The sequence below is a fragment of the Delphinapterus leucas genome, chromosome 15, assembly GCF_059928025.1.
Source record: "Delphinapterus leucas isolate spDelLeu-1000000601 "Yukka" chromosome 15, BTC_Dleu_Yukka2, whole genome shotgun sequence".
NCBI lineage: Eukaryota > Metazoa > Chordata > Mammalia > Artiodactyla > Monodontidae > Delphinapterus > Delphinapterus leucas.
The window spans coordinates 73,379,574-73,398,662 of record NC_143143.1 but is presented as its reverse complement, the minus strand read 5'-3'; the positions used below and the strand labels follow the sequence as shown (position 1 = coordinate 73,398,662).

The window sequence follows — 19,089 nt, the reverse complement described above, 5'->3', positions numbered from 1 at the left end:
CACTTTCTCACAGAGAAGCAGGGCTGGCTGGCCCTTGGGCACCATTACAGCCAAATTCTTCATACTTAGAATAGAAAGAATATGGAGCCCAAAGAACAGAAAGGAATCACCCATGGTCATTTAACAAGTCAGTGGTAGGTCTGGTGTTCAGTTTTCATAGCCAAGGTGTTCCCCAGTTACTCCCTGTTCCTGCAAGACCCACCCAGACCTACCCTAACAGTTTACCCCTCCCAGCATCAAGCTGGGCTTTTCTTTCATTCTCCCCTAACCCCAAGAAAAACTCTCAAAGGCATGTTTGCCTTGGACGTCTAATGACCAATCAGTATACTTTTCCATTTCACAGGTAGTCTCTGAAATGCCCCAAGAAAGTAACAGGGAAGGTGGAATTTGACGTCTGGAATGGCATGATGCCCTTGAAATCACAGTCAGAAGAGAGAAAACACCCATAAAATAAAAGGAAGAAAATATAAATCATCTATAAGGTGGACATCTACAGTGCATACATCCAACATGGCTTCCTCCTTCTTAGAACAGCATGCTGTTTCTTCTGAAGAACTCTTGTTTCTTTGTACCATCAACTTAGGAATCTAATGGGGACTGCTGATCATGAAAGCCTGACCCCCAGTCACAGCAGGGTGCGTGTGTGTGTGTGTGTGTGTGTGTGTGTCTCAGGTCTACTGACATCCTTTATTTGAATAGACACTAAGGGGAAGGGGGAAGTCCCTCCTTTTGGTAAAGGTGGTAGAGATGAGCCTGGGAACTCCAGAAGCTATGGTTCCAGTCTGGGAGTAGGTTAACTGTGCAAGAAAAAGGAAACTAATTCACTTAGAAAATCAGAGAAATGATGGTGAGAGAGGAATCGGAAGGCACAAGCCAGCCCTTCATTCCCCTTTATCTTGAGAGCAACTCTTCCCTCACCCTTCCCCTAGTTCAGTTATGACCCAATAAACTGGCTTTCTGCCTAAGCTAGTCTGAGAAGGTATTTTGTCATTGCTACCATAGTTCAGAGTAATAAAAATGAATACCCAGGAGTTGGGTGTTGTCAGGGACAGAACCTGAAGTGTGGAAATGACAGTTGAGTTCTGGGTGAGACAGGGATTGAAGCAAACTAATTATTTTATAGTAAACCAGTTGTTTAAATCTTCACCTTTGTCTCTTTGGACTCGGACCACATGCCCACCAATGCTGAAACACTAAGGAGATATAAACAAATGTCAGAACATTAGAGTCTGCAGGATACTTTAAAAAAAAAATTTAAAAAAGCTCACTGCAAAGTAAGCTATACAAACAAAAGAATTGTGTAGAACATACCTATATTCTTTAAAGAATTAAAGCATTACAATGGAAGCCTGTACTCACGTGCCAGGTGAAAAAGGAGACTATTTACTCTACAGCTTATTACCCTATTAGACTTTACTCCTATCCAATTTCTTCCCTCTCCATCCTCCACAGAGGTAACACTTTCCTGGATTTTCTAATTTTCTGTTAATTCAAGCATCTTGTTCATTTCTAATTGGGTGGTCCATCTTTTTCTTGTTGATCTGTAGAGAAAAGAAACTCTCACACATTACTAGTGAGAGTATATATTCATGCAACCTATTTGAAAGTAAATTTGGATCAGCTAGTAAAATTGAACATGAGCAAAATCTTTTAGATTTTTATCAATCTGATGGGTGAGAAGTGATACATTGCTGAAGTTTTTAGTTAGCATTTCTCTATCATGAATTATTTCAAGCATTTCTTCATATTTTAAAAGCCACTTATATTTCTTTACCTGAAAACTTCATTTCTTTTGCTCATTTTCCTATATAGTCATTAACCTTTTTCTTCTTAATTTCTAAGCACTCTTTATCTATTATAGAGAAAGGTCCTTTGTCTGTGATACGGTTTATAAATAATTTTTTTTTTTTGCGATACGCGGGCCCCTCACTGCTGTGGCCTCTCCCGTTGCGGAGCACAGGCTCTGGACGCGCAGGCTCAGCAGCCATGGCTCACGGGCCCAGCAGCTCCGCGGCATGTGGCATCTTCCCAGACTGGGGCACGAACCCGGGTCCCCTGCATCGGCAGGCGGACTCTCAAACACTGCGCCACCAGGGAAGCCCTAAAATTTTTTTTTTAAACACTGAAGTCTTTTATTCTGTTTCCCTCAGACCCTAAGAGTTTCCATTTCATTTGTTACCCTCTAGATGAAGTCTATTAGCAAACTGCATGCATATTTACATCAGTCAAGAAGTTTGAGCAGATACTTCCAACAAGGCATGTAATATGTGGATTAGATATTTTGAATATTGAAAGAATTAAAGAATCAGTCAGCTACTGGAGGTAATTTGTGCGGATTCTGAAGTATTTCTATACAACTTTGCTTCTAACAGAAAAGGGAAAACCCTGACTCAGGGTTTGGCTTCTTATTGCGCAGAAAGATTTGAGGACCAAGTTTCAGATGTGGTGGGGTCACTCACCCTCATATCTAGTGAGTTCCATATATGAAAAGGCTTTCCTTTTGTTTTACAAGTAACTCCTTATTGTAGGCTAGCCTTTCACCATTGAGAAATTAGGGTTTAGGTCTTAATCTAAGCAACACTGAGGTTAATTGCATCACCTCCATCCACAGGGGTCTGGCACCCAGGGAAGCCAAGGGTGAGAACAGGGTGAGCCCAGGACACACATGTTAGCAGAGACAGTGCAGCATGATGAGGTGTGCATCCAACACCCTAAGTGTGCTTTAGTTACCAGAATATTTGACACACCCACAAATTAAGTAGCAAAACATTTTAATCCATTAATTCTAAAAATAACAGAGACATTTTATATCTGGTGCCACCTCTTCAAAAGTCTACTATAGATTAGACAGCCAGGCTGCAAGTTACAAAGCCAGACATTAAAGTTGAAGATGCAGTTTGGGACAAGACCATCATGGGGAGATTTTCCTCCTCTTTGCTCATAAACGTAAGTTGTCAGCTTAAAAAAATCCTCAGACATAAAAAGAAAGCTTTCTCTCTCTATAACCTCTTTATTTTAAACCTGTCTGTAATGTTTGAAGGCAAAACAGATAATCAGAAAACCAACCTCCCAAGCAAGTACAAAGATCTGAGCTGGACTCCTGGGACTAAAGACTGGTTTAGTTCTATTTCTACCAACACTGTGATGTGAGGTACCATGGTTCTTGTTTTCATTACATGAGGTGTTAGGAATGAATGCCCACACACAATTAAAAATAGTTTATCTAACACATAACCCTGCAGCACGGTACCAACAACAGGAGTATTTTAAAGCAGGGTGGAGAAGAAAGTAGACATTAATACAAGTTAAGGTTTCCTTTGTTTCTTCCCCTCTTTTTACAAGGAGAATTCAGCTCAGAAACAAACTCCAGAATGCCAGTGCTGTCCTCTGGCCCACTAGGCCCAGAGAGCCTCAGCCTTTAGTGATGTATCCTTCTCGGATGAGGAAATCATAGATTTCCCATGTTTTGTTCACGTCTATCTTGATGAGTGCTCTTGCCTGTGCCAGTCTCAAGCCTCCTTGCTTGTTACATTCGTTCAGTAGAGCAGATTTGTATTCTAAATAGGCTCCTGGGAACAACCTCACCATCTGACAGAGCTCCTTTTCTTTTTCATTCAACTTCTCTGTGCCAGGGAGGCCAGTGAGGTTCAAGGGTGGTGCACTTCGTCTACCTGAATTCGAAGCCATTGGTACGGAAGGACTCAGGCCAGAATCAACGTCAGCCTGCCGGCGGAGCCACTGCTGGCAGGTGCTACGGTCCTGGATGTACTGGAGAACCTCTGGGAGCATAGGGCGTTTGAGACGTTCCTCTTCTGGAGTCTTTCTGAGGTGATCCTAGGTTCTGGCACTACAAAAATTGGTAATGCCTGCTGTCCTGTATTTCTGGAGCCTCTTGATTTCCCTTCGGAGTTCAAATTCCAATGCATGGCTTTCAATGAACTTGTCATGCTCCACTGGCACCACTATCCTTGCAAATCGCCTCATTGTTTCAGAAAGGTCTTGGACTAGCTTGGGATACTGCCGTTCCATTAACTGAAATTTTCTAAGGTTGATTGATCCATGGTCTCTTATAATTTTTTTTCTCCTTTGTCTCTCCTTTAACCTAGAATGATAGATATCTACAACAGCCATCTTCAGAGTGTGTAAAATGTCCGAGTCATCTTCAACAAAATCAATGTCTCTCAAGTCCTCTTCTGAATAATTGTCAAATTCCTCATTGAAATCTGCTTGAGTTGGCATGTACCCTGCCATGTCCCGAGAAAGCAAGGAGTCAAAGGTAGGTCGGGGAGGGTCATCTGTAGAGTGAAATGGAATGGCTGTGTCAGCAGTTTTTGCCTCCTCTGCTTGCTTCAGGTTCAGCAGGGTAGATGCAAACAGATGGTTACTGATGAAATGCTTCACTCCTCCTTGGTCTTGGTGCACATTTGATTGGCTACATCCTGTCAATTTCCAAAGCCGCAGTCCATCACAGCTTCTAAAAGGGCCATTTCTTCTTGAGCAGTCCAGCTGGGGTCAAGAACAGGAAAATCTGAGGTCATTATTTCATAAGTATGATCACTTTGATGTTTCTTGTACTCAAATCCTCGAGTGAAACATGCTAAAGGAACTCAAACGGTCCATTTCCCAGTTGGCAAAGACTGTTGCTTTGATCTTCCTCAATGTAGGGCTCTTTCAAGGAGATTTCAGAACTGGCCAACACATACACCAAAACTGACCACCACTCCCGTCACCGCGTCCCCCTCCTCCGCCTAAATAAAAAGTTTACCTCATTCTTAGACCTGCACAAAACAGCTCAGGGTGGCACGCTTTCCTCCTCTTATCTAGATATTGCCTCCTGTTGTTTGGTTACTTCTGCTCTGGACTTCTGCATTTCTGCTTCATGATATCCTTAAACTGGTGAAATTGGTTCATTATTTTCTTTCAATTCATGTGCTAAAAAAAAAAATCTAAATGATCATAGAAAAAAAAAACTTTCTAAATTGAAACAGACACCAGAAAAAGTAGAAAATCTGAAGAATATTGTAACTATCCTAGAGATGGAATCAACAGTCAACACTTATTTGACCAAAAAAAAGCATTAGGATCAGATTTCTTCATAAGAAAAGGCAATCAAGGAACAACTAATTCTAATATGCTATAAATGAAAATAAGATACAATTTCCAGCACGTTTTATGAAGTAAACATAATCTTGATACCAGAACTTAATAAGAATTTGTGTCAATTATATCTCAATAAAGCTGTTAAAAAATAAAATTCTCAACAAGGATACTAAGAAAAAGGAAGATTCTAAGCCAGTCTCACTCATAGAACATAGATTCATGAACACAAAAATCCTAAGTAAGTCACTTACCACCTGAAGGCAGTAATATGCAAAAAGGACAATTTTTTGTGACGAATTTTAATTTATCTGAGCTATCAAAGGTAGTTTAATGCTAGAAACTCAATTAATGTAATTCACCACACTAACAGATTAAAGAAAAAAATATAAGCTTAGATACCAAGCAGCATGCAATAAAATTCAAGATGCAGTTGCAATACAAAAATAGCAAATTAGGAATGAAGAATAATTTTTTAAAGTGATAAAAAAACTACCCCATAGCAAACATCATACACAAATGTGAAAGGTTTTAACCTCTCCCTATAAAATCAGGAACTATTCCCAATTCTGTTCAGTATTATTCTGGATAACTTATTCTATAACATCAGGCAAGTAGAAGAAATAAAAGGTGCAAGTAAGTATTGGAAAGGAAAAACAAAACTGTCATTATTCAAAGATGATGCAACTGTGTTCAAAAAATTCCAGACAAATCTACAGATAAATTGTTAGAATCAATGAGAGTTTATCATGACAGACACATACAAAGGAACTATACAAAAATCAATGGTACTCTATACATCAACAATACAAATCAGTAAATGAAATTTTAATGATATATATAATTATATAAAATATGAAGAGCTTATGAATAAATGTAATAAAGTTTGTGCAGAACCACTACAGAGAAAATTAGAAAACTCTAGGGAGAGACATTTTTGAACACCCCCAAATCAGAAAGGTATACCATGTTCATGGATTGGAAGACTGAATATGATAAGGATGCCAATTCTCTTCAAACTGATTTTTAGTCTCAATGCTATCAAACCCCCAGAAAGGTTTTTGTAAAAGTAAACCAAAAAAAAAGGCAATATAATTCTAAAATGCATACAAAAAGTGCAAAAGACAAGATAGCCAAGATACTCTTGAAGAATAATTTAATAAGACTTGATATAGGAAATATCAAGGTTTATTTTAAAGCTCTAATAATTATGATAAAGTGGTATTAAAACAATGACAGATATGTAAATGAAACAGAATAGAGAGTCCCAAAACAGATGATTGCACATAATGAGAGTATGTTTTTAACTTGGTTGTAGTAAACAAATATCATTTTGGTTATATTAAGAAGGCTGCACATCATAATATTAATATACATTCCCTGAGTGGTTGATAGGAGAATACAGGTTAAAAAGGTAGGATAGAAGGAAGGAGAAGGCAATAAAAACAAACAAATAAATAAACATTACTTTACCAAAGAACTCATCAAGTCTGATGTGATCCTATTATATTTATAAATATAAATGTCCATGAAATCTTACCAACAGAAAAAAAAAAGTAGGAGAGTAATATATGTGTTTTGATAATATTTCAGTCGAATATAGAACTCCTGACAATATTTATGTATGAAAAAGGAAAAGGGTTTGAAGGAATACACACTGCTGTGAACATTGGGAGGGGACAAGTATGAGTAGTTTTTCCTTTATATGTATTAGTTTCTAATTTTTTTGCTTGTCACAACTGTCGACGAAACTTCAGTTAACAGTCAAGTTAAGAAGAAAAGAGGGAATTTTATTTGAGCCAAACTGAGAATTATAATCCAGAATACAGACTCTCAGGAAGCTCTGAGAAACTGTTCCACCAGGTGGAAGTTGAAGGCACAGTCATATACATTTTCGAGACAAAGGATCATACATCAAAATGACATACTGATACTTTACACAAAGTTCACCAAGGATACATAGTCCGGGTAAGCACATACAAAGAGAGAAGCAAGTCCATGACCCACTACAGAATTGGGAAAGAATGCTATTCTTTTAAGAAGTTACACTGCTAGTGTCAAAAGAAAGGGGAAAAAATTATCTTTATGGTCAAGCAGACACTCCTTTCTTTGAGGAGGTTTGGTTAATGTGTAATGCAGATGCACACTGCTTATTAGGGAGGGAGGGAAGAGACCCAAACGAATGCAGAGAGAGAATTTTATGTTTAATTTTTTCTTGTCCTGCCTGAAAATATGAATTTTATTTCATCACAGCAAAAGTAATCTGAACATATCAAATAAAGAAAATTAAAATTCATAAAGAACTTAAGCAATCATGTGAGTGGAGAAAGGGTAATTGAGAGTTGTATCTAAAGAAGTGATTATATACATGTAATCACTTTTTAAAAATATTTATTTTATTTATTTATGTATTTTGGCTGCACGGGGTCTTTGTTGCGGCATGTGGGATCTTATAGCTGCGGCTTGTGAGCTTCTTAGTTGCGGCATGTGGATTCTTAGTTGTGGCACGCATGTGGGACCTATTTCCCAGACCAGGTATCGAACCCAGGTCCCTTGTATTGGGAGCACCGAGTCTTACCCACTGGACCACCAGGGAAGTCCCTATATACATGTAATCATTAATGCAAGTGTTAAGAAGAGATGCTTAAATTATGTGTCATAATGTAAAAATATAATAATGTGTTATTCTGATGCAGTCAAAAGAAATCACTCTAGGTAGTTCAAGCAGAAAAAGAACTTCAGCTATTGTACGAGCACATTTCACTGTAAGAACCCAAATCACACGTGAAATCCTGGATGTGAAAAAGTCTGGGAAAAGATAGGCATTTGATTTACAACCCCTGCAGGAAGGCATTCTGGGATCAGTTGAAATGCTTGTTGATGAAGACACTGCAGGTACCTGCCATACCCCTGCACCCTCCCACACTTACACTTCCAAACATCAGCAAATATTCACCTCCCAGAAGGCAAAGCACCCACCTTGCGTGGGAGTTGAAGTGAACGGGTCTGAGAACAAGAAAAGTCGGACACAAGTGCTGGGAGATAAAAAAAAAAAAAAAAAGAAAGATAAAAGAAAATGCATCGGGGAAAAAGAATATGGAGTATTGAGAGAGGCTATTACCTTGAAATGTTGGAGTAATATCTCTTAGTGGCCATGGCTATTGGCGGAAGCCCTCCTATTTCAAACGAGTACTTAACAATCAAAGAAGTCCACACGTGTATTAAGAAAACTGTCCGTTATTGTAGCAACAGAGGAGGGAGCCCTTGAGCTAAGAAACTAAGGAAACTATTCTAACCTCCAACCCTTCCCACTCCAGTAAGATATTCCTTTCAATAACTGGTCCATGAAAATCTACTGATTTTAAAATAAGAAAGAAATTTAAAAAACAGAAATGAGTAGCAAAGCTTAAAAGCATTTAAAACAGGATTTTTAAAAATCCCCAGTACAATGTCACCATAAAGCTGAGAAAAACTGATATTCTAAAATAAATGTTTAAAATTAGTAAAGCAAATTAAAGGTATGAGGAACCACCATAAAGCAGAAATACAGAAACTCAAAGAAGAGATAGCAAAATAGCAGGGAGATGTGAAATAGAATCTGAAAGACAGTAGAGAAATTGAAGAAGAGGACAAAAACATTTCATAAATAAGGACTAAGTAAAGTAAGGAAGAAAATGGAAAACATAAGAAAAGCAAAGAACATGAAATAAAAATAAAGAAGTAGCTTAAAAATACAGAGAGAGTCTTAAATATTAAAAAGTCAATGGAGATTCACCAGACACATAAATCAAGTCCCACAAAGAAGAAAATCAAAACAACAAAATAGAAGAATTATTTAAAACTATAATTGAGGAAAATATCTCTGAAATAAAAGATTTGAGTCTACATATTAAAAGCTCACATTGTGAATGCAAGTAAAATTTGCAAGTAAAATTTAGAGAAGAGCTAACACCCATCCTTCTCAAACTCTTCCAAAAAATTGCAGAGGAAGGAACATTCCCAAACTCATTCTATGAGGCCACCATCACCCTGATACCAAAACCAGACAAAGTTACTACAAAAAAAGGAAATTACAGACCAATATCACTGATGAATATAGATACAAAAATCCTAAAAAAATACTAGCAAACAGAATCCAGCAACACATTAAAAGGATCAAACACCATGATCAAGTGGTATTTATCCCAGGGATGCAAGGATTCTTCAATATACGCAAATCAATCAATGTGATACACCATATTAACAAATTGAAGAAGAAAAACCATATGATGATTTCAATAGATGCAGAAAAAGCTTTTGACAAAATTCAACACCCATTTATGATAAAAACTCTCCAGAGAGTGGGCATAGAGGGAACCTACCTCAAAGTAATAAAGGCCATATATGACAAACCCACAGCAAACATCATTCTCAGTGGTGAAAAACTGAAAGCATTTCCACTAAGATCAGGAACAAGACAAGGATGTCCACTCTTACCACTATTACTCAACATAGTTTTGGAAGTCTTAGCCATGGCAATCAGAGAAGAAAAAGAAATACAAATTGAAAAAGAAGGAGTAAAACTGCCACTGTTTGTAGATTACATGATACTATACATAGAGAATCCTAAAAATGCCACCAGAAAACTACTAGAGCTAATCAATGAATTTGGTAAAGTTGCAGTATACAAAATTAATGCACAGAAATCTCTTGTATTCCTATACACTAATGATGAAAAATCTGAAAGAGAAATTAAGGAATCACTCCCATTTACCATTGCAACAAAAAGAATGAAATACCTAGGAATAAACCTACCTAGGGAGACAAAAGACCTGTATGCAGAAAATTATAAGACACTGATGAAAGAAATTAAAGATGATACAAACAGATGGAGAGATATACCATGTTCTTGGATTGGAAGAATCAATATTGTGAAAATGACTATACTACCAAAAGCAATCTACAGATTCAATGCAATCCCTATCAAATTACCAATGGCATTTTTTATAGAACTAGAACAAAAAAATCTTAAAATTTGTATGGAGACACAAAAGACCCCGAATAGCCAAAGCAGTCTTGAGGGAAAAACATGGATCTGGAGGAATCAGACTCCCTGACTTCAGACTACACTACAAAGCTACAGTAATCAAGACAATATGGTACTGGCACAAAAACAGAAATATAGATAGATGGAACAGGATAGAAAGCCCAGAGATAAACCCACGCACCTATGGTCAACTAATCTATGACAAAGGAGGCAAGGATATACAATGGAGAAAAGACAGTCTCTTCAATAAGTGGTGCTGGGAAAACTGGACAGCTACGTGTAAAAGAATGAAATTAGAACACTCCTTAATACCATACAGAAAAATAAACTCAAAATGGATTAGAGACCTACATGTAAGACTGGACACTATAAAACTCTTAGAGAAAAACACAGGAAGAACGCTCTCTGACATAAATCACAGCAAGATCTTTTTTGCTCCACCTCCTAGAGTAATGGAAATAAAAACAAAAATAAACAAATGGGACCTAATAAAACTTAAAAGCTTTTGCAAAGCAATGGAAACTACAAACAAGACGAGAAGGGAAGCCTCAGAATGGGAGAAGATATTTGCAAACGAATCAATGGACAAAGGATTAATCTCCAAAATATATAAATAGCTCATGCAGTTCAATATTAAAAAAAAAAAAACAACCCAATCCAAAAACGGGCAGAAGACCTAAATAGACATTTCTCCAAAGAAGACATACAGATGACCAAGAAGCACATGAAAAGCTGCTCAACATCACTAATTATTAGAGAAATGCAAATCAAAACTACAATGAGGTGTCACCTCACACCAGTTAGAATGGGCATCATCAGAAAATCTACAAACAACAAATGCTGGAGAGGGTGTGGAGAAAAGGGAACTCTCTTGCACTGTTGGTGGGAATGTAAATTGATACAGCCACTATGGAGAACAGTATGGAGGTTCCTTAAAAAACTAAAAGTAGAATTACCATATGACCCAGCAATCCCACTACTGGGCATATACCCAGAGAAAACCATAATTCAAAAAGAGTCATGTACCAAAATGTTCATTGCAGCTCTATTTACAATAGCCAGGACATGGAAGCAACCTGAGTGTCCATCGACAGATGAATGGATAAAGAAGATGTGGTACATATATACAATGGAATATTACTCAGCCATAAAAAGGAACAAAACTGAGTCATTTGTAGAGATGTGGATGAATCTAAAGACTGTCATACAGAGTGAAGTAAGTCAGAAAGTGAAAAACAAATATTGTATATTAACTCATACATGTGGAACCTAGAAAAATGTTACAGATGAACCAGTGTGCAGGGCAGACATTGAGACACAGATGTAGAGAACAAACGTATGGACACCAAGCGGGGAAAGCGACGGGGTGGGTGGTGGTGGTGGTGCTCATGGTGGGATGAATTGGGAGATTGGGATTGACATATATACACTAATATGTATAAAATGGATAACTAATAAGAACCTGCTCTAAAAAAAAAGAATAAAATTCAAAAAAAAACCTCTCAAATTTCTCTTGGTAATTAAGTAGGGGTAATTCATATTATTAAATACTAGCAAAAACTAGATAGAAAATATGAGTAAAAAAATTACTATTGAGCATTATCAAAACACATAAAATACCTACAAATAAATGCATCTAGAAATGTACAGAAATTCTCTGAAAAAAACCTACAAAATTTTACTAAATGACATTTTAAAAGATATGGATAAATTGATTTTGAAATTTTCCATAATGGGGAAAAAAAAGATTCTAAAAAGATATGCTCTTCCCCAAACAGGAAGCCTCTACAAGGTCAAGATGTCCTTCTTGGCCAACATCATTTATAACTTAAATATAATCAAAATCAAAACCCAGTGGGTTTTCCAACCTCTAATAAAGTAATTGATTCAGGTGATGATTATCCATGGCTTCTAAAATCATTTGGTAAAAGTTTGACTGGGTCTGGATATTTACAGGGGGCCAAGTCTTCACCTCACAGTTTATCTGCAGTTTGTAAGTAGGAAAGCACCACTTTACAAAGAGAGTATGAGGGGATTTCACCTAAAAAGCATTCGTCTATCTTCACTGCACTAAAAGTCTTCCTCCTGAGATGTTGAATACAAACACACAGCATGGCTGTGATGTGTTCTTGTCAAAATACCGAACTTGAACCTCAACAAAACTCATCTACGGGAAATACGAAGGATAGAGGAGTAAGTTGAAAGATATCACAGGGAAGTAACATGGGATACTCTAAAGAACAATTCCTCTGTTTCGTTCAACAAATAAATAACATGAAGTAGGAAGAGGAGGATGGGAAGGAAGAGAAGTACGAGTTGAAGAAATGTTCGAGATTAAAAGAAACTTAAGAGACGTACAACCAACTCGATGTGTGTGACTTGTTTGGATTCCATTCAAACAAACGAAGTGTACCAAGTCCTTTCTGAGATGGTAAGAAAAATAGGCTATTAGATGATGTTAAGGAAATACTGTTAATTGTGTTAGGTATGACAACGGTATTGTGATTACATGAGAACATGTCCTTATTTCTTTGAGATGCAAACTGAAGTATTGAAGGATAAAAATGAGAGATGCAGTGGATTTACTTTAAAATACTTCAGCCAGAAAAGGGGCGGGCTATACAAGAAGGAAGTGTTGTCAAATGTTAATTGCTGAGACTTATAAGTTCCAGAGGTGTAATGTACGGCATGATGACTTTAGCTGTCAATACTGTATTGTCCACTTGACGGTTGCTAAGAGTAGAGCTTTTTTTGTTGTTCTTGCTGGAGTTTGCTCACTCTTTTCCCTCTCAGTTCTACTGAGATCACTGACACACAGCACTCTTTGTTAAGTTTAAGGTGTACAGTGTAATGATTTGACTTACATATATCATGAAATGATGGCCACAGTAAGTTTAGTTAACATTCATCACCCCAGATACAAAAGAAAAAAAAAGAAAAAAACAATGTTCTCACCATGACAACAACTACCACAGAATGGTAACCGTGTGAGTTAAAGAATGTGTTCACTGTTGGTGGGAATGTAAATTGGTGCAGCCACTATGGAACACAGTATGGAGGTTCCTCAAAAACCTAAAAATAGAGTTGCCATATGATCCAGCAATCCCAGTCCTGGGCATATATCTGGACAAAATTCTAATTCAAAAAGATACATGCACCCCTATGTTCACAGCAGCACTATTCACAATAGCCAAGATATGGAAACAACCTAAGTGTCTATTGACAGATGAATGGATAAAGAAGATGTGAGATATATATATATATATATATATATATATAATGGAATATTACTCAGCCATAAAAAAGAGTGAAATAATGCCATTTGCAGCAACATAGATGGGCCTAGAGATTATCATACTAAGTGAAGTAAGTCAGAAAGAGAAAGACAAATACCATACGCTATCACTTCTATGTGGAATCTAAAATGACCCAAATGAACCTATCTACAAAACAGAAACAGACTCACAGACATAGAGAACAGATTTGTGGTTGCTGGGGGGGAGGGCAGTGGGGGTGGAATGAATTGGGAGTTTGGGATTAGCAGATGCAAACTATTATATACAGAATGGATAAACAACAAGGTCCTACTGTATAGCACAGGGAACTATATTCAATATCCTGGGATAAACCATAATGGAAAAGAATATGAAAAAGGATGTATGTATGTATAACTGAATCACTTTGCTGTACAGCAGAAACTAACACAACATTGTAAATCAACTGTTAAATCAATAAAATAAATTTTTAAGACAAGAATGTGGTAACTAACCTTATTATGGTGATATGTAATATACACGTGTACCACATCATCACATTGTGCCCCTTAAACTCACACAATGTTATATGTCAATTAATATATCAACAAAGCTGGGAGAAATGTTGATTGTTGAATCTGGCTGATAGGTATACAGGGCCTCAGAAAAGTATTTACTGTTTTTTTTGTGTGTGTGTGAAAATTTTTATGATAAAATGTTTAACAAAAAACAATGAATTTAGTTTTGAAATTTAAAAAAATGATTGCTAGGTCCACATGAAAGAATGAAACACTTGTGACATAGACAATTAGATTAATGAAGATTAATGAAGGGTAATGGGCACCACCAGTCACTAAAATGTATTGTGAAGCTACAATTACCAAAGCAATGATGGCACAAGAATAAACAGTCAATGAAGAAGAACAGAAACCCCAAACACAGACCCTGTTACATATAAAACTTGAGTTTTTATAAAGTTCTGATTTCCAATCAATGGCAAAAGTATGAATTATTCACTAAATGATACTAGGACAATCTACAGGTATGCCTTTCTTATAGCAATCCTACATCCACATAAAAACTGCGTTTTTGATACAAGATTAAAAGGTATTTTGCAAAATGTGCAAGGTATTCATGCCTGATAGAGTAGCTGTAGTGACAGATTTACAAATTTCCTTTGCTTTTTTTTTTTAACATCTTTATTAGAGTATAATTGCTTTACAATGGTGTGTTAGTTTCTGCTTTATAACAAAGTGAATCAGCTATACATATACATATATCCCCATATCTCTTCCCTCTTGTGTCTCCCACCCTCCCACCCTCCCTATCCCACCCCTCTAGGTGGTCACAAACCACCTAGCTCATCTCCCTGTGCTATGTGGCTGCTTCCCACTAGCTATCTATTTTACATTTAGTAGTGTATATGTGTCCATGCCACTCTCTCACTTTGTCACATCTTACCCTTCCCCCTCCCCATATCCTCAAGTCCATGCTTTAGTAGGTCTGTGTCTTTATTCCCATCTTACGCCTAGGTACTTCATGACCTTTTTTTTCTTCTTCTTCTTAGATTCCATATATATGTGTTAGCATACAGTATTTGTTTTTCTCTTTCTGACTTACTTCACTCTATATGACAGACTCTAGGTCTATCCACCTCATTACAAATAGCTCAATTTCGTTTCTTTTTATGGCTGAGTAATATTCCATTGTATATATGTGCCACATCTTCTTTATCCATTCATCTGTCGATGGACACTCAGGTTGCTTCCATGTCCTGGCTATTGTAAAGAGAGCTGCAATGAACATTTTGGTACATGACTCTTTTTGAATTATGGTTTTCTCAGGGTATATGCCCAGTAGTGGGATGGCTGGGTCGTATGGTAGTTCTATTTGTAGTTTTTTAAGGAACCTCCATACTGTTCTCCATAGTGGCTGTATCAATTTACATTTCTACCGTTTGTTTTATATTGAGGTATAATTGACATATAACATTATATTACTTTTTGGTGTACCACATAATGATTTGCTATTGGTATAGATTGTGAAATTGACCACAACAATAAAACTTAACATCTGTTGCCATACATAGTTACAAAATTTTTTCCTGTGATGAGAACTTTCAAAATCTACTCTCTTAGCAACTTTCAAATATCTAATACAGTATTATTAACTATAGTCACCATGCTGTACATTACATTCCCAGGACTTACATATTTTATAATTGGAAGTTTGTACTTGTACATTTCCACTTTGACAAATTTACCCTAAGAAAATAAAGATGTGACTCAAAATGTATGTATAGAGATTGTTTCACAGCTTTATGTATGAAAGCTAAAAAATGGAAACTTACGTGTTTCACAATAAGGAACTAATTATATATGTTTTGGCGTATCAATCTTACAAAATACCATATAACCATTAGAAATGATGATATTGGAGGACACTTCATGACACCGGAAAATGTCTACAAAATCATCTTAATTGGAAAAGCATTTCTTCAATGTACATGTAGTTTGTAATCAGGAAGAAAAATTAGCCTCATAAAATTCTCCTTCTAAATAAAGCTGCCAAGGGGATGCTAGAATTCCAGAAGTCACATCAGATCATAAACGACAGGGCTCCTCTTTTCCTGAGAGCTTAGAAGATAGCATAAGGGATTCAAGTTAAACCCAAGAAAGGACTTCCTGAATGTGGGAGCTGTCCTTGACTGGAACATGCTCTTCCTTTCTCAGGGTCACATGAGGTATTGCCTCACTTCCAAGGACCTGGATGGGGATCATGGAGAGGTGATGACAGATGTCCCAGCCTAGTTAGAAATTAACTTTGTGTCCTTGAGCCAGTCCCCTCCCATTGACAGCCTACAGTTTCCTTATCTTTCAAATGGGAGGGTGGGGAGGATGGTCTTGATCTCATCCGGTCCTGGTAAGTTACTAAGGTTCAGTGGGGTTTCTACTTGGGGCCCCTTAGGACCCTGAGCCCTAGTTGTCTCTCTTCCACCAAACGCAGGAGCGAGATGATGCGAAATGTACGGTGGGGGCCTTGGCTGAGACAATTTTTTGCTCAGGATCCCTTAGGGCCAGAGAAGGGGTCCCAGAGGCCACCTCCATCTGCTGTGACCAGCGACCGCAGCCAAACCTAAACCCTTGCTCCATCCAGCCCCGACAGCTCCGTCAGCCCCAGGTGGAGGGCAGTTCTACCGGATGCCACTGAAGGTGACCTTACCAAAGGTGGGGAGGTCTCACTCTCCCATCCACGGGAGCCCAAGAGGGGAGGCCAGGGCTGGCCTCAATCACTGTGCCAGCCTGGGCCAGCCTTCTCCAGCAGAGAGCTCTGACCCTAACTCGAATGCTTCCTAAGCACCCAGAACTCTGCAAACCCCTCCTGGCCATTCAGAGCTGACTTTTATCCTCTGCCTAAGCCATTGCTGGGCCTTCAAAGTCTTAGAGAACCAGGAAAGGGAGCATCTGACTCAACAACCCTCACTCTTTATACAGATGAGAAGAACTGAGGTCCAAAGAGGAACAAGGCTTCTCCAAATCACAGCCCACGTCGGTGATACAGGCAGGACTGGATCCTAGCCCCAGGCGCCCAGGGCCTGTCCCCACCCACCATCAGTTCTTGCACAAGCGCCCTTGCACAGAGGCTCTTGAGCAGGGAGTGAGGCCAGGATGAGGCAGACACATGCCACTCCATCCAGCCCCTCTCCTTCCTCCCCTGACTCAGTTGCTCTAGCCTCCCTGAGGCTGCAGATGTTAATTTAGGGGCCTCTGGGTTCCACCTCATTAGGTGTTGGCAACAGAAACATGAGGGCCCACAGCCTCCTTCTCCTGGTGGCCCTCCTGGCTTTGGGGAGCCAGCTGCCTGCTACCTTGGGCAGGAGGAAGGGAGGTGAGTACGGGTAGGTTCCTCTGCTCCAGGTTCTACCTCGTAGGGGAGAATAAGGGTTTGGGGGAAAGCAAGCAGTGCAGTGTGTGTGTGTGTGTGTGTGTGTGTGTGTGTGTGTGTGTGTGTGTGTGTGTGTGGAGTGTGCCTGTTTCTTAGTGCTTCCAGCAGCTTGCCTTTTGTCTGTTTAGCTTTGTGCCTGTAAGCCTGCCTGCGTGTGTGGCTGTAAATGTCCTCCTGCCAGTTTCCTTGTGCTTGTCTGTGCCTGTCTACACATTTGAGTGTAAGATGGTGTTTACACACGTGTGTCTGTCTCTATGTACACGTGTATCTTTGTGCCTGCTTGTCTGCTGGTTTGCATCTGCACATGTATCGTTAGGAACGGCCGCATACATGTGTGCCTGAGCCTGTGTGCCTGTCCACGTGAGAATACGTGTCTCCCTGTGCCTCTGGGGAGGGGAGGAGATGGACCGGAGGTCCCTGCTCTTTGGTTGTCTCCATGGAGGTGTCTGGATCTGTGGGTTCGCATGGCAGGGAGATGACTCTTTCTGTCACCTTCTGTGGCCAGCTAGGCCTGGTCTGGCCCCCTGTCCATCTTGTTTCTGTCATTCTCCAGCCTTCTCTGTCTCCCAGCCCAATCTGTGAAAGGGCCTCCAGAGTTGACTAGGGGGTGTGGTTTCTGGGATCTGGGATCTGTCTGGAGGAAGCTTTACCCCTACCTGTCTTCTCCTCCACCTCCTCCAAAAGGCTGGGTCTGACCTGTCAACAGGTGCGGGAGGCTGGGGCTGCTGGGGTAGCTACATAGGTGCCTCCCAGCTCGGGCGATGCCTCCACCTCCATCCCTTCTGGGGCTGTAACACTCTGACCTACATACACCCGGGCAGCCCTGGCCCTGCTTTGGGGGAAAGAGACAGTCGTGGGGGCAGGTTCCCTCCTCCACAGGGCCCTGGGGAGCAGTTCTCTGCATCCTCTCTGCCCCTCGAGCCTTCCTCAGAGCTGTGAGCGGCTTTGGGAAGGAGAGTGCCCAGAGGCCCCCAGGCTGACGAGGGAAGGATGCTGGCGAGTTCCAAGGCCAGGGCCGCGCTGGTTGTGATTCATGCACCATCACCACGTTCCTCTCATTGCCATGTTGTGAGGTCAGGACTATCTTTAGCCCCATTTTAGAGATAAGGAAACTGAGGCTCAGCGGGAAACCACTTGCGCAAGGCCAAGGACAGGACTCTGAGTTAGTGTCACAGGTGGCATTTGGATGCAGGTCTTTGGAATCAGGCAAACTCACCCTCCCAACTTACTCCTTGGAAAATGAGGTCGCATGACTCTCCTAGGAGTAAACAATGTCTTGAGGAATAAGGTGCTGGCATCCTGTAAGTGCAGCCTAAGTGGGCACTTCAGGAGAGCTTCTGGGGGCACCGGGAGAGGACACCCCAAAACCCAGCCCAGCTGCACAGAGGTGAGAGCTGGCACCCGCAGAACCTGAGCCCACATCGGACCTGTGTCACGGCTCAGTGGGACACGCTGGTTTCCCCCTAATTCACACGTCCCTTTCTCCCCTGATTCTCTCCCATGAGACATCGGCCCGGGACTCAGGAGGATTTCAGACAATGGAGACAGGCACAGTGTTGTCTGTGAAAGTCCAAACACCTCTGTTTAAAAGACACCTCCCCCCACCCCCCTTACTCCCACCCCTCAAACATCTGGGCATCTCTGACGTAAAAAGCCTGCACAGTCCCTGGTAAACAGTAAGTGACTGACCAATGTTTTCAATGGTTATGTGAATAGATCTGTGTCTGTGTTGCTCTGGGTGTGTGTAAATGACATACACATACATGT

The 19,089-nt window shown here is 39.7% G+C and overlaps 1 pseudogene; it reads right to left on the bottom strand.

Annotated features, from left to right (window-relative positions):
• Positions 1-3,190: 3,190 nt before the first annotated feature.
• Positions 3,191-18,418, bottom strand: LOC111184416 (transcriptional adapter 2-alpha pseudogene; annotated as a pseudogene).
• Positions 18,419-19,089: the final 671 nt, after the last annotated feature.